A 15,199-nucleotide genomic window follows, 5' to 3' on the forward strand; every position below is an offset into this window, starting at 1 on the left:
GGCCACCTACTCTGCTGAAAGGCTTTGACCACGAATGTAAGATGATCTATTGAGGAGGAGCTGTGGTCTGCCAGAAGCTGAGGTTGCAGAATGTCTTCTTTGGCCCCTGTATGAACTCAGCTCAAGAAACTCATGTGCTTTAATTTTTTTTTAACTTTTTATTTTGAAACTATTTTAGATTTAGAGAAAAATTGCAAAAATCATACTAACTAGGAAATTAACATTAATACAATATATTAAGTAATCTATATATCTTATTCAAAACCTACCACTGTTCCACTCATGTTCTTTTTCTTTTCTTTTCTTTTCTTTTCTTTTCTTTTCTTTTCTTTTCTTTCCTTTTCTTTCCTTTTCTTTCCTTTTCTTTCTTCTTTTCTTTTTTTATTTAGTCATGATAGACATAGAGAGAGAGAGAGACAGAGACACAGGCAGAGGGAGAAGCAGACTCCATGCCGGGAGCCAGACGCGGGACTCGATCCCGGGACTCCCGGATCGCGCCTGGGCCAAAGGCAGGCGCCAAACCGTTGAGCCACCCAGGGATCCCCTCATGTTCTTTTTCTGGCTTAGGATCTACTTCAGAATCCCACATAAAAATGCACTCATCTTATTATGTGTACATTTTAATAAGTTTTGACAAATTTATGTATCATATAACTACTATTTGAATTAATATAGAGAATGTTTTTCTGATTCTCAAAAGAATCTCTTAAATTTCCAACACCCTACAAAGTTCATTGTGTGGGCAGCCCGGGTGGCTCAGTGGTTTAGCGTGGCCTTCAGCCTAGGGCGTGATCCTGGAGACCCAGGATCGAGTCCCACCCCAGGCTCCCTGCATGGAGCCTACTTCTCCCTTTGCCTGTGTCTCTGCCTCTCTCTCTCTCTATTTCTCTTATGAATAAACAATTAATATCTTTTAAAAAAGTTCATTGTGCCTCATCCTAGTCCATCTTGCCCACCCACTTGCCCTGGGAACTACTGATCTACTTTCTGTCACCATAGATGAGACTGTTCCATTCTAGTATTTCAAGTAGATATAATTATCTAGTATATACTCTCTGGCATCTGGCTTCTGTGTTCAGCATAATAGCTAGGAAATTCATTTATGTCGCTGTATCTGTAGTTAATTTTTTATTGCTGAGTTTGAAAATACCGCATAATTTATTTGTTCACCTACTGATGAATGTTTGGATTGTTCCTAGATCTGAGGTATCTAGAGGGGGAAATCATAGGAAGGTAGACCCTCCCCTTCCCTACTGCTTATTCTTCTTCCAAGTAGGATTCTTGGCTAACAAAGATAAACATAAAGAACAATAGCAGGCTAGTAATCAGAATACCATGAAATATCCCTGATTCAGAGCATTCTTTTAAAAGCTGCATTGGTCAAATTGGTTTGGTCTTAAGCCCTAAGTGAGGTTTCTTTTTCCCCCTGCCTTAAACCTGAGATGTCTGGGATTGTAGATCTGGCTCCAGCTTAAATTATTTACCCAAGTGCAGACACAAAACTGGAATAAAGAGAAAGAGAGCCAGTGTTGAGAGTGAGGGCTCAGAACCAGACTGCACAGGTTCAAGTCTCAGCTCAGATAACTACTGGACATGTCACCCTTTGGCAAATTAACCCACTCTCTGGGTCTCATTTTTTTTCTTCTATAAAAGAGGGATAACAATAGCACCCACTTCCTAGGGTTGTTATGAGGATTGAAAGGTTAATACAGGTGTTCAGAACAGTGTCTAGCCTCAGTATGCATTCAGTAAATTTTGGATATTGTTATTAAAATATTCAATAATAATAATTCATTCAGGTTTGCCTGGTTGTTCCTGAAGGTTAGATTCACAGATATGTTTTCTATCTTTTCCATTACTTCCAGGTCTACCACAAGACTAGGCAGATAGTAGCTTCTCAATATCTGCTTTTCAAATGGAAATTGATGTCTTAATAATTCATCATTTTCACAGTGACTAAGTTATAGCTGTTTGTTGTCAGTTTCCCAAATTGAGCAGCAACTTCATGTTATCCCTGGGTTAACATTCTTTCTAACATATATTGTTGATGTACTTGAATCTCTGGGAGTAGTATTTGCAGTTCAAGTCTCCTCCTGGAAAGGGGAAGACAGAGATTTTACTGATGATAATATGAGAAGTAGTAGAGCATCAATGATTAAGGGCATAGGTTCTTGTTCAGCATGGCCTACGTTTATATCTTATTTTACTTACTAGCTGTGGGAATTTGGGCAAGTTACTATTTAGTGCCTCAATTTCCCCTCTATAAAATAGAGATGATAATAGTACCCATGTCATTGAGTTATGCTGAGGATTGATGTATTAAGGCAAGTAAAGCACTTAGAAAAGTCCCTTGCACAAAGCAGTCATTCAATAAATGTTATTTGTTGTTATTGTTACTATAAGGTGGTAGGTATATCCCCAATTTTTGAAGACAGTTCTAATGTCAGAATTTTCCTTCACTAGCTTAATTGTGCTAAAATTTATTGGCCCTTGTATCCCAATTAGGAATTACAGCAGCATTGGCTCTTTTAATCTTCTTAGTACTAAACTCACTCATGCACCTGCATGAGTATATGCTGCAGGTAGAAGTGATTTTGTTTGCTTGGATTCCTTGGAGCTTTGCTGTGCACTAAGTTTGGACAGATGGAAATAGAAGAAAAAAAAGACTAAATTCCACATACTTATAATTGTGTAGCTGAGAGAACACTGAACTTCAGAAAACTCAAATTCTAGTTAATTGTTCACTACCTCTGACCACTTTACCTTTGAGAGCCTCATTTATAATATGAGTGTTTTCTGTAATATGAGTGTTTATAATATGAGACAGTGTTTTCCGTCTGCCAATCTTATAAGAGTCTTTCAAAGATTAAATAAGCAAATGGATGGAAGAGCCCAATGTAACCTATGCAATGAAATATAAACACATAATGTGTATATTTATGTGAGTGGTTGATATTCTGGCAAAGTACATGTTTAAGTAATAGAGAATTTTCATACATAACAAATTAATAACCAACTAGCAGAAGACTGAAATACATTGAGAGAATACTTAGTAACTAAATCATTTCAACATATCCATCCATATATATATATATATATATTCTCATTCATCCTTATCCATGGTTGGGAGAGTCTTTAGTTCCTACTATAAGAGCCTTCTTAATATTTCTGAAAGTTCCTCTGATTATATGCCACATCTCCAAAGTACTGTACAGTCTCCAAAGTGCTGTACTCTACCTCTTATTCTGGCTCTCATTACTGGTATTTCCCTCTGGTCCTGGGGCCTTGCCTCTCTGCCTAGTACCCTATTCCATGGTGATGCATTCTGCTAGGACTCCAGAGTGGCACTGTATGAACGATATATGCTGCAGAATCGGCCTTGCTCAAAGTCTGATCATGCCATCTGCTTAAAGCCCTTCCCTGGCTCTCCACTACCTTCAGAATAAAGGTAAGATTCCTTAACAGGCCTCAAAAGCTAGTTTCTTTTCTATCTCTCCCTTTATCTCTAGCTTCATTTCTTACCACTCTGCCAGTGGTTGATACTCCTGCCATGTTGAATTTCTTTCATCTCCTCCAGACATATCTTGGTCTCTTTGAACGCCCAGCTTTTATTTCTGTTCTTCCCTTGAAATCATCTTCCATCATCTCATGAATTCTTCATCATCGTTCGTGTGCTAGCTTCAGTGTCATTCTTTTGAGGCATTTGTCCATGACTCACTCTCAGCTTCTGCTTACAGCTTCTCTCAGTGTGGCATGCAGATCTGTGTTCTTGAGGCTGGTTGACAGGTCAGTCTGAGAAGCTACAGTGCAGCGATCTGGTCTAGAGTTTCCTCTCTCAACTGTGCACACCCTCTCCCTCTGGTCAGCTGTTTTCCACTTGGAATTTCGAAATTAACCTGTTCTATATAGGCTTCTATACAGGGTTCTATTTTATCTCACGGTTTCCAATATGTACATTTATCTTTTAAAATATTTTGTAGAAGGCCCTTTGAGACTGCACACTGCCTAAGTTCATTCTTTTTTTACTGAGGGTGTGCCAGGGACTGTTCTAGCTTATAGAGACACAAAAGATTCATAAATGAGGTTGTTGTTTTTTAAATAAAAACCAGTACACATTATATTATAGATACCCAAAAATACCAGTGAATAAAAGATATCATATTAAAAACATGCTGAATAAACCAACTTTTATTTTACTTTTACAGTAGATTAGTCGATGGTTTTTAATTTGTGTTGTGTCCTACCTCCTAACAGCCGTGTTAGGCTCTGGGCTTCTGGATATAAATTCCCTAAGCCCCAAGACAAGGAAGAGTTCTGACTCAGACTGTCTTGAGGATTAGTTAAGATAAAGCAAGCAGTATACTTTGTACAGAGACAGCACATATTAAATGCACTAAATGCCAAATTTGTTATTATACTGAAACTTCTCTGAGACTGTTAACCACAGAAGTAGCCAGTAGCATGAAAACTGATTAAAGCTATTTATTGTAGAGAGAATAGAGATGATGTCTCTGGAGGCTCTGACTAAACTAGTGGTAGAGTGTTGAAAAAAAAACCCACTGGACTAAGCATAAAGAACCTGAGCTCCAGTTGATTTTTGACACTTTGATACTATATGACTGTATGACTTTATGCAACAAAGTCTCTGACTTTATTTTTCTTACCTGTAACATTATAGGAGCTCATATGGTCCCTTCTAGTTTCAGTATATGAAAACTTTGCCATCTCTTTAAAGATTTTCTTTTTTTTTTTTCTTTAAAGATTTTCAAACGGGTTTAAAGAATTAAAAAATTATATCTTTACATATCTCCTGTATTTCCTACTTCTACATTTCCTAGCATGATAACAGGACACATTTTCTTGTACACAATTCTTTCTTTGTAAGTAACGTGCCAAAACAACCGTTTAACATTTCAGGAAGAAAAATTTATCATAGCTGTGGGACAAGACATTGAAGGTTTGATGCAGTGCAGACATTTGTGAGTGTCTTTTTTGACTGGTTGGACAGCTTCTTCCCTTCAGAATCAGCCTCTGAATATCAAAGGAGACATCAAAGGTTGTTCTGCTCCTCTTAGAATGCCATTGGTTATTATGGTTTAGATGAAGCACTTAATTTGTTTAAGGTAGTACATTTCAGAGAGAACCCATAGACATTTAAATTCTCTTTGTTGTTTTTGTTAAACTGTAATCTTTCCTAATGTGAACTGCCTCTTTGCTACTTTGGTCAGCTGAGAAATCTTTTTACTTACTGTTCAAAGGGAAATAGGATTTCTGAATTTTTATTCTAAAAACTTTGAGTTCCAATCCTTTCTTGTTAGTAGATGTGAATCTTCTTTTTATTGCTTAAAAGAACAAGGAAAATTGTATCAATATAGTTAGTGTTTTAGAAAAAATTTTATATAAGGTGTTTTACAATTCATGGATTGTTACTACTTTACGTTAACAATGCTTTGCAATGAGTTAGATGATGGTCACCAGAGCCAGTATTTAGGCAAAAATTATCAAGTGTTTATTATTCTATGAAGAGCTTGAAACTCTAACAGAATATTTTCATTTGAACCACCAAAAATTAAGATGGGTAAACAATTTCCAAGTGCCTATTCTCCTCCATCCTGTTGTCCATATTCCACACTGTGAGCATTCTTATTTTTACCCTGGTTTAGCACTGGATACTAAGAAAAGAAAAGAAAAAAAAAAAGAGCAAGAGAGTGAGAAAGAGTCCGAGAGATGACAGGAGTGACGAGTGAAAGTTCTAAGTGGAGTAATAAAGGTTTTATAAGTTCACTGTAGCTCAGTAAATATTTATTGATTATCTTGCTATAAGTTAAGTATATCGTAATCATAATGAAGGAGGAAAGCTCCTTCATTATCCAGGAGCTTGCAGACTTGTAAAAGATGGGTAAATGTGTTTTTGACTACTACCAGGCTGATTCTGGCAAGGGCTATTATGAAACAACAAAGATGAATACACAGAATTGAGAGCAGAGGCTCTGGAAGGAGACAGACCTGGCCAAGCCAAGCTCTGCTCTTTACATTTTGTGTAACCATGGCCAAGGTATTGACTGTTCTAAAGAGCCAAAGTCCTCATTTATAAATGGAGAAAATGTCTACCTCTAAGGGTCATTTTGAGGGTTTCAGGCATAAAGATTATAGCATAGATAATTATATGCATTGGCACAGTGTCAGACATATAGCAAGAGTTGACAAAATGGTAACTAAGTAATAGGAAAGTCCAGGGAATGGGGAGATTAAATCCTACTGGGAAACTGTGGATACCCACCTTGGGAAGGTGAGATTTTATTTTGGTGCTAAAGAATGAACAGGTCTCTGCTAGAAGCCCTGGAAAAGAAGGGATTTCTGGGCAGAGGAAGGTGTAGGGTTAGGGTTGCAAAGGACAAAGAAGGAAGATCCAGAGAACTTGGGAGGGATTTGGGTATGTTTGTAGTGGAAGAGCATCTGGATGCTGCTCATAGTCAGAGTTTGGAGACTTTGAGTGCCTGGTAAGAAATTTGGACTTTAATTTTAGTAAAAGCTCCATATTTGAAATGATTCTCAGTTTTCAAAGAATTTTCTCACAAGTTAAAAAATAAGTTTTTATAGTCTATGAAATAGGTCAGGAAAATGTTACATGATCTCACTGCATACATGAAGAAATTTATTTTCAAGGAGGTTAAATAAGAAGTTCAAGACTGCAGACCTAGGAAGTAGTAGATTCAGAACTGGGTCTCACATCCTTTGGCCTAGACAAAGTGTCTTGCCCAAGATGCTACCTCGGGTTCCAGTGAGTGCAGTTGAAAGTATTGGTTAAGGGCCCTGGTGAGATCTGTTTTTTAAGAAGGGAGCTATGCTCTGAGTGGATGGCATTGAGGAAAAACACTAGAGTTGGGAAGACCAGTTGGGGGTGGTGGGGCTTTGAGGTAATCAAGGGGAGGGATAACTGGGCCCCAAACTAAAGAAACTCCAGGGCAAATTGAAAAGGGAGCACAAACTGAAGAGCCTTTGTGAAGATAGAATCAACAGGTTGGGAAGACTGATTAGCCATGGAGGGTGAACTTTAAGGAGAAGAAGTTTATGGTCTTGAACGTGACCAGCTAAGAAGGGGGAGTTCATGAACAGAGAATTTGAGGTGTTTTTTATAATTGTTTCCTGTCTCTTCAGGAACAAACCTCCGGGAAGGTGACCAAAATTGAAAAGTAACTAATGACATTTAAATAGTGCCCTAAGTTTACATGGCACATTCAGGTCTTTATCTTATGATTGAATTAAGTAGCTGAGAATATCTGATATAGTGATTATTATTTCTTGTTCTTTGTTCTTCTCATCTATAAAATGGGGAATATAATGATTTCCCCCCCCGGGCTTATATTGCATGAGTTAATATGTTTAAATCACAACAGTGTCTGGAACATACAAATTGTTTCCCATTATTATTTTTGGTTTTATTATTGTTAAGTTTCAGTTCTGTGAGCTATATATAATGAATGGGCTGACAAGGAAAATCCCACAAGCTAGTTTTATAGGAGTGAGGGGGAGGAGGAAGAGATTTAGAGAACTCAACCCCTGGAGTGAATTTATGAATTCACCTCTGTACAAATTTATGAATTTCAGCCTCTGATCTAGAGTGGGGAAAAGGCAAGATCATTGCTGGCTTATTTTCTATTTTATTATGAGTTGACAAGGAGAAATAGAAACTCTGAAATAAAGATCATTTCTTCAGTCACTGACATTCTAGTCCCTCATTGCTATGGGAAGCTAACTCTTAATTAAGAGTAAATTATTTGGTCCCTTTAGATTCACTTTCTTAAGGAAATAGAATTTTTCATGGAGAGAGGAAGAACTGCCAAGTAAGAGAGAGCCTCATAAATAAAACTTCAAATAACCATCCCAGCATGCTTTCAGGGAACTGGAACATGAGAAATATACCTCAATATAACATTAAAAGAAATCCCCAAAATGACACAAAATTTGTCATTTCAGAGAAGAGGAACCACTTCTAATTTCATGAGCCTTTTGGAGTACTATTCCATTTACTTCCAGCTCTTCCAAGTAAGTTTTTCCACACTGCCACTCTCTTTCCTTTCTTACTACTCTTTATTTTGATCCTCTAAAGAAGTTGCAGGAATATATGATCCAGTAATTCCACTACTGGGTAGTTACCCAAAGAATATGAAAACAATAATTTTAAAAGATATATGCAGCATTACTTACAATAGCCAAGATATGGAAATAACCAAAGATGAATGGATAAAGAGGATATGGCATATATAATGGAATGTTACTCAGACGTAAAAAGGAATGAGATCTTACCATTTGCAAAAACATGAATGGAGCTAGGGAGTATAATACTAAGTGAAATAAGTCAGTCAGAGAAAGACAAGTATCATATGACTTCACTCAAGTGTGGAATTTAAGAAACAAAACAAAGAAAAAAGAGACAAACAAGAAAACAGACTCTTAACTACAGAGAGCAAACTTAGGTTACCAGAGGGAAGATGAATGGGTGGAGATACATGAAATAAGTGAAGCAGATTAAAAGTACACTTATCTTGATAAGCACTTAGTAATGTATAGAATTGTTGAATCACTAGTTTGTATGCCTGAAACTAATATAGCACTGTATATTAATTATACTGAAATTAAAAATAAATAAATTTTAAAAACTTGAAAAAAGATAAAATAAAATTAGATTAAATAAGAGAAAAGGAGGAGGAAGCAGGGAGGAAGAGAGGGGTGGGGGGGGAGATGGAGTTGTTACAGGAATATCCCGAGTTTGGTCTTTGTGATGTTGAGCTGAAAACAATACCTATCAGGGAACCAGAGCTGAGAGGAGGAAGATGTTTAGCAAAGATTCAGCAATTTAGGATCACAGATCATAATGAGACTGAAAATCAAAGGTAGACTTTTACCTAAAAAAAATGTTTTAATGCAAATATATGCAAAATGTTATTTGTGATGTCAAGGGTTGTGAACTTCCTTAAGCCTATCTTGGGATAGGAGCAGCACCTATTTTGGGAGAGATGGCAGTGACTCAGGGCTTCCTCCTTGCCAAGCCCACTATTAGGCAGAGGAGAGAGAGAAGAAATAATAAATACAGTGCTTGGAAGTGAATCCCTGCACTGAGACTCAGTTTAGTCTTCCAGATTATTTTCATTTTTTTCCATTCCGTAAATACATGGACAGTCAGTTTTTTAGGAATGTCTGCCAGGTGTTGGTATGATAGCAGGAGATCTGGTATTAGGAGAGAAGGAAAGAACTATAGAGAAAGAAGACTTGTGATCTGAGTGAGCTGGTCGCTTCCTCTTGGTGCCATTTGGGTACATTTAACTGCTATGAAATACATGAGACCACATATATTTTCTAAGTATCAACACAGAAGCTTCTTTTGGAGTTACTGATACACTCTGGTAGTCAGGCCTTACAGAAAGATTTTCCCAGAGAGACCTCATTCAAATGCAAAATTCTGAGGGAGATGGGAAGAAATACTCTGAGGAAAAATTGCATTTAAAAAAGAGTGAAAAAAAATAAAATAAAAGAGTGAAAGGGTGAGGATAAGTAAAAGTGGTGGACAGTAAGGGAAATGGTTATAGGATTTTATGATTAGATGCAACTTATTGTCTCCTCTCTGTCCTTTAATATGTAGTTAATTTGCGTGTAGTTTGCACATAGTAATTACCTCTGGATATAACCAAAGGATTTATGCAAAATTTGACATTGAAAAGAAAGTAAATGATCACATAATTTAAAATTGCGGTCCTGAAGATCATAGAAAAAATAATGACACCGGATGTGAAGTAGGTGGCCACTAAGCTCACCTTTGGTACTTATTAACTGTGACTTTGGAGAAATCACATAACCTCACCTAACCATAATATCCCTCTTTTTTTTTTTTTTTTTTAAGAATAAGGAATAGGCCTGTTTGGGAGATATTCAATAACATAAAATAACTCTTTTATTCTTCAGAATAGAACTATGAGGTAGATACTATTATTGTCGCCATTTTATAACTGAGAAAAATACAGAGGTGTAGAAAGGTTAAGTAACTTGCCCAAGATCTCCCAGATAGTAGGTAGCAGAGCTGGAGGACAGAAATACAGCTGGTCTGGCCCCAAGGCCATACTCTTAGCTTTGGTCCTTGTTGGTTTTCCAATATGTCCCCATACATGAAGGGCAAGGAGAGATGGAAGAAAGATGCAGGCCACTCCAGATAGACAGGTGGCAAATTTAATCAGCAAGGGAACTCATCTATGAGGCTTGTCTTCAGCAGCCATAAAATGAGTAGATCTCTGCACCTGCTGGCCAGAATCTTATGTTTATAGAGTGGTCTTTAACTAGATTCAGTCCTGTATACTGTCTAGATGGTCTCGACAACACATCACTGTCTCGAGTCTATGTCCTTGGAACCATTCCTACTGTGGGAACAATGGGCAGAATGTACTTTCCAAGGATAGAGGAGGGAGTGACTGAGTACAGCTTGTGGGTCAAGTGGCAGTCATGTCCTCTCAAAGACCTCTTCCAATAGTTCCTTACATTTATATTTACAGTTACATTCTGAATTTAATTCAGGTTGAGTGAAACATTTTTCAAGACTAGAGCATATTCCTTTTGAAAGAGTGTTGCATATGTGGCAGATTCTTAACGCTGTTTTATGAAAAAAATTTTCCTTCCAGTTTCATGTATGTGACTAAGAAGCTGCAATAGATATTTCTGCTCCTATAAGACTATTTTTTAAAAGGACTATTCTGATCATAAGCTATGTAAGTATGTATATGTTTTTGGACTGTCTGATAAGGAATGTTTTTACTTTTATTTGGTTCAGAGATACATATTTAACAAATTCTTCATTGGAGCCTAGTAACATGGTCCAATAACATGCTATGATAACAATGGATATTTGCCCAACCACTTAAAGTTGCTGAATCGGTAAATGGTCCCACAAACCCACCCATTCTCTTGTGTTATTGGAGTCTCCCAATAAGCCAGTCAGCCAATATAGGTGCTCGGCTTTGTGTGATGTTAATGTATCTCATAAATTCCCTAACAACAGTTATACATAAAAATGTTTTTCTGCTTATTTGTCATGTCAGCCACTAACATAATGTGATTATTTACCAAACATTAAAACATTTGTAGGTGAAGAGACTTATTCCAAGAATGGAATGAAATGGAGACTGGTTTTTAAAAAAGAGGGAGGACCATGTGTCTAGAAAATACCCTCAAGCATCTTGCATAGAGTTAAGGTGTCACTGACTGCTCTACAAGTCTTTGTGTTTGTGTGTGTGTTACTATGATGAAAGTTGTCAAATTTCAATCCATCTGTTCTTTGAATAGTTTGCTTCTCAAAGCCCATTTTACTATCAGTTTTCCGACAAGTTTTGTGGTTGGCATTGCTACTGAAATGTCTTTAAGAACTTAAGTTTAGCCTGAAAATTTGCCAATTATCTTGATCCACCCTAAACGAGGACATTGTGTAAGTGTGAAATTGAAATGATGTTAAATTATTGCATATCTACTATCACAGTAACATTGGACTGATGCCACACATTTATCCCAATTTTTGGATTTGGGCCATTATACTAATAAGTCCATGATATTAATTTTTAAAAATCCAGCCATGACTCCTTCAAAATAGAATTCTTCATCTTTTGTTCAAGGAAAGAATGCCTAGTGACTTCAAAGGGACAATGTAATCGGTCCTAACAGAGATGAGAAGAATGCCCAGATTTGCCTATGAACAATACTCATGACAGCAGTGTCACCTCAGGCTCTGTAGTCCTCCTGCCCAAGACAGCCACAGGATCCCACTGGTCAATGAGATGAAAAAAAGAGAAGAAAAATCTTTCCTTGGGGTCTGCTAAAATAAGCCTTTGTTAGAGTTTTGTCTCAAGCCATTCAAGAATTGGCCTTATTCCAACTGTTTTCATGCAAGAAACAACATTATACAACACATTGAAAATAATTTTCAGAAGGCTGCATGAACAGGATGGTTAAGAGCTTGGGCTTTGGATTTGAAAACTTGGCTCTTGCAATTTCCTAGTGGTGTGATCCTGGACGATGAATTAACTTCTCTAAGCCTCAACCTGCCTGTAAAGGGTGGGATGGTGGGCAATGATACCTACTTCCTAGAGTGTTATGAGGGTAACGTAAAATAGCAAGTGTTTAGCACAACGACGGGAAGGGCATCGTAGCCAGCAGCTGCTACCTTTATCAGCTTCGCCTTTGCCTCATCACCATCATTACTTGCTCTTCTCTCAGCCAGCTACTTCTGGTCTTCCTGCTCAATACATTATGAAGATAGAAATGCTCACCACAAGAATTGTCTGTAAAGTGCCTTGAGATGTCCAGAAAGGCATATCATTCCACTGAGTGGTTATTTACTCCTCAGTTTTTTGTTCTGTGGAGTGATTTTGTTTGTCCTGCAATATTTCTGCCTGTGGATAATGGAGGGGTCTGTGCTACTCTTCAGAGCAAGAGAATCCAGTTTCGTTCATGCCTAACATTTTTTTAAGTCAAGGAAATTTATTTCCTGAGGTCATGTCACAGGAAGTAGACTCAGCCACAACTGTGGAGCTCTCACAGGGAGGCCAGAACTTTATTGACATGTTGGATGAGCCAGGGCACTTATGGGGAAATGTCCTATTACCTTTGTTAGTGTTCACAACAGCGGAGAGCCGTCCCAGAGCAAAGGTGTCAGGGAGCAGATCCTAAGGCACATGCAGGATGCTGATGCCTCTGGTTTCACTGTGAGACTTTGGGGAGGGGGAAGCGTGAATAGGTTATGGAGGGTCCAGCTGCTGAGTCAGATTGAGACAAGCCATGTGGGGTGGAGTTTGGGTCAGCAGGCTGGAGAGGTTTCTGCTTTTTGATCATTATCATTTGGGGCCTCATCAGATGGTCTTGGGGCCACCTGAGCCCCAAAGCTGGGAAATTCTTCTGAGCTGCTCATCTTAGGAGCCTTCTTGCTGCTGTTGGTGATCCAGGGAGCTTCCCATACCACAAAGCCCTTGGGTGGCACCTTGGACTCTTCATGGACTGGTGGCTTCATGTACATCTGCAGCGTCTCGTTGTTGACCACATCAGCCAGGTATCCCTCCACTAGTTTGAAGATATGGGGGATGGCTTCCTCCACATTCTCTGGGAGCCCCATCATGGTGCTGCAGTCTTGCCTAACATTTTTGCAAGGTCAGTAGAAATGACATTTGAAACCTTGTCTAGGTATTTGTTGGATAGTTTTAATAATCTTAACAATGTTATATTTTGGTTTTGTACTTTGAGGAAAGAACAGTGACATTCTATTCAAGGTGTGGAGAAGAGTGGCAAATAGAAATTAATAGCTATTTTTGCAAAAGATACATTTAATTATGTCACCATTTGTCCATAAAAGTTATAGAAGTATTAGGTCAGAGGATATGTTGACCAATGAGTCTGATTTAGTGATAAGGCTTTCATAGAAATTGATGACATTATTGGTTTGGTTGTGGGGCTATTTAAATATTCTATTATGTGGTATATATACCACAGGGTATTTCTATTTATTTATTATTTTTATCGAGGTAAAATTGGCATATAACATTGTATAAGCTTCAGGTATACAACATTATAATTTGACAATTGTATGTACTACAGAGTGATCACCACCAAATGTCTAGTTGCCATCCATATGGTATTTATACGGGAAGCTGTATAAATAATGCTAATTATTTGGGGGATACATTTGTTCCTTTGCATTTAACCTCACCTTGAGGTCTACTTTAAAAAAAATGGAATTCAAGAGTTCCATTTATGGGGTAAATTTTGATGGGTATTTATTGATTATCACCATGCTATCAATGATGATTGTAACAATAATCATAAAGAATGTATTTAGAAGCATCCAATAAACTCTTTTATGTGCTTTCAAAACCTCGAAAATCAATTCTGAACAGCATATGGAGAGCTAGAGGCAATTATTTGAAAGTGAGACAAAAGCAGGGTAGGATTTCATTTGAGAAAGTAAAACATTAATGAATATCAACATCTTAATTTCTACACCATTGAAACTGGTTATAGTGGTATCTAATACAAATTATATGATGTCATGTTTAATAAGATGCTCACACTTCAAATTATGTCCCTTTTATTGTAAAACATGTCAACAGTAATAATTTCTGACGTTTATTTTAGCTACTTTAGATTGATTGAAATGATAAGTTTTCTAGTATGTCATCAAAAGTTACTTACAAATTAGATCTTTAACAAAAGCCCCCAACAGTGTTATGCCAACCCTCTCTACCCCTCCTCTATTTGATAGGCCAACTTCTATTGCATGTGACTTGGTGGAAGCAGAGAGGAATAGTGACGTAGATGATAGAGAGTTGCAGGCTAATGAGATAAAAATGGAATGTGCTGCATACTGTGGCTAGTCTAGAGTTAGTGTTCCATCTATGAGAGTTTTTATTGTTACTTATTACTGTTATAATTATAATATTTTTGTTTCTAAAGCTATGATAAATCTCCTCCTTGTAAAGCACATTCTCTTTCTCTTTCTCTTTCTCTCTCTCATACACACACATACACTCACAAGAGAGAAAATTGCCATATCTGGATCTTGTTTTCTGATGATATTCTCTGATTCTTAAGCAACTTTCTAGGGGAAAAAAAAACGTTAATGAGCATTATATTCTATTTATATCTCCTTAACATTTACTATCCTATGTGTGGGTTATATTCCATAATAGTAAGATATTCCAGTAGCATGTTTATTATTCTACATATGAATTATATATGTTTATATATATATACATAAATATGTATATCCTTTAAAAATATCATTCCTTTAATGTACTGTTGGATTTAGTTTGCTAGTATTTTATTGAAAATTTTTGCATTCATGTTTATTGGGGATATTGGCCTGTTGTTCTCTTTTTTAGTGGAGTCCTTATCAGGTTTTGGTATAAGGGAAATGCATGCCTCATCAAATTAATTTAGATGTTTTCTTTCCTTTTTTATGTTTTGGAATGGTTTGAGAAGAATAGGTATTAACTCTTCTTTAAATCTTTGTAGAATTCACCTGAGAAGCCATCTGGCCCTGGACTTTTGTTTGGTGGGTTTCAGTTTCTTTGCTGGCTACTGTCTGTTCATCTTTTCTATTTCTTGTTTCAGTTTTGGTAGTTTTTGTTTTTCTAGGAATTTATCCATTTCTCCCATGTTGTCCATTTTGTTG

The 15,199-nt window shown here is 37.1% G+C and overlaps 2 long non-coding RNA genes across 2 annotated transcripts in view; one reads left to right on the plus strand and one right to left on the minus strand.

The window, feature by feature from the left end:
• Positions 1-1,019: 1,019 nt before the first annotated feature.
• Positions 1,020-15,199, minus strand: part of LOC144297619 (uncharacterized) — a 46,076-nt gene continuing 31,896 nt past the window's right edge. The window contains exons 4-5 of the long non-coding RNA XR_013364578.1: positions 5,250-5,342; positions 1,020-2,093 (exon numbers count right to left, since the gene is read on the minus strand). This is a non-coding gene — a long non-coding RNA (uncharacterized LOC144297619). The remainder of the gene's footprint in view (positions 2,094-5,249; positions 5,343-15,199) is intronic.
• The window catches only part of LOC144297620 (uncharacterized), a 90,171-nt gene continuing 80,986 nt past the window's right edge, over positions 6,015-15,199 (plus strand). Inside the window, exons 1-2 of the long non-coding RNA XR_013364579.1 lie at positions 6,015-6,500; positions 7,978-8,046. This is a non-coding gene — a long non-coding RNA (uncharacterized LOC144297620). The remainder of the gene's footprint in view (positions 6,501-7,977; positions 8,047-15,199) is intronic.

The sequence above is a fragment of the Canis aureus genome, chromosome 25 (assembly GCF_053574225.1).
Source record: "Canis aureus isolate CA01 chromosome 25, VMU_Caureus_v.1.0, whole genome shotgun sequence".
In the NCBI taxonomy this organism is placed as follows: Eukaryota; Metazoa; Chordata; class Mammalia; order Carnivora; family Canidae; genus Canis; species Canis aureus.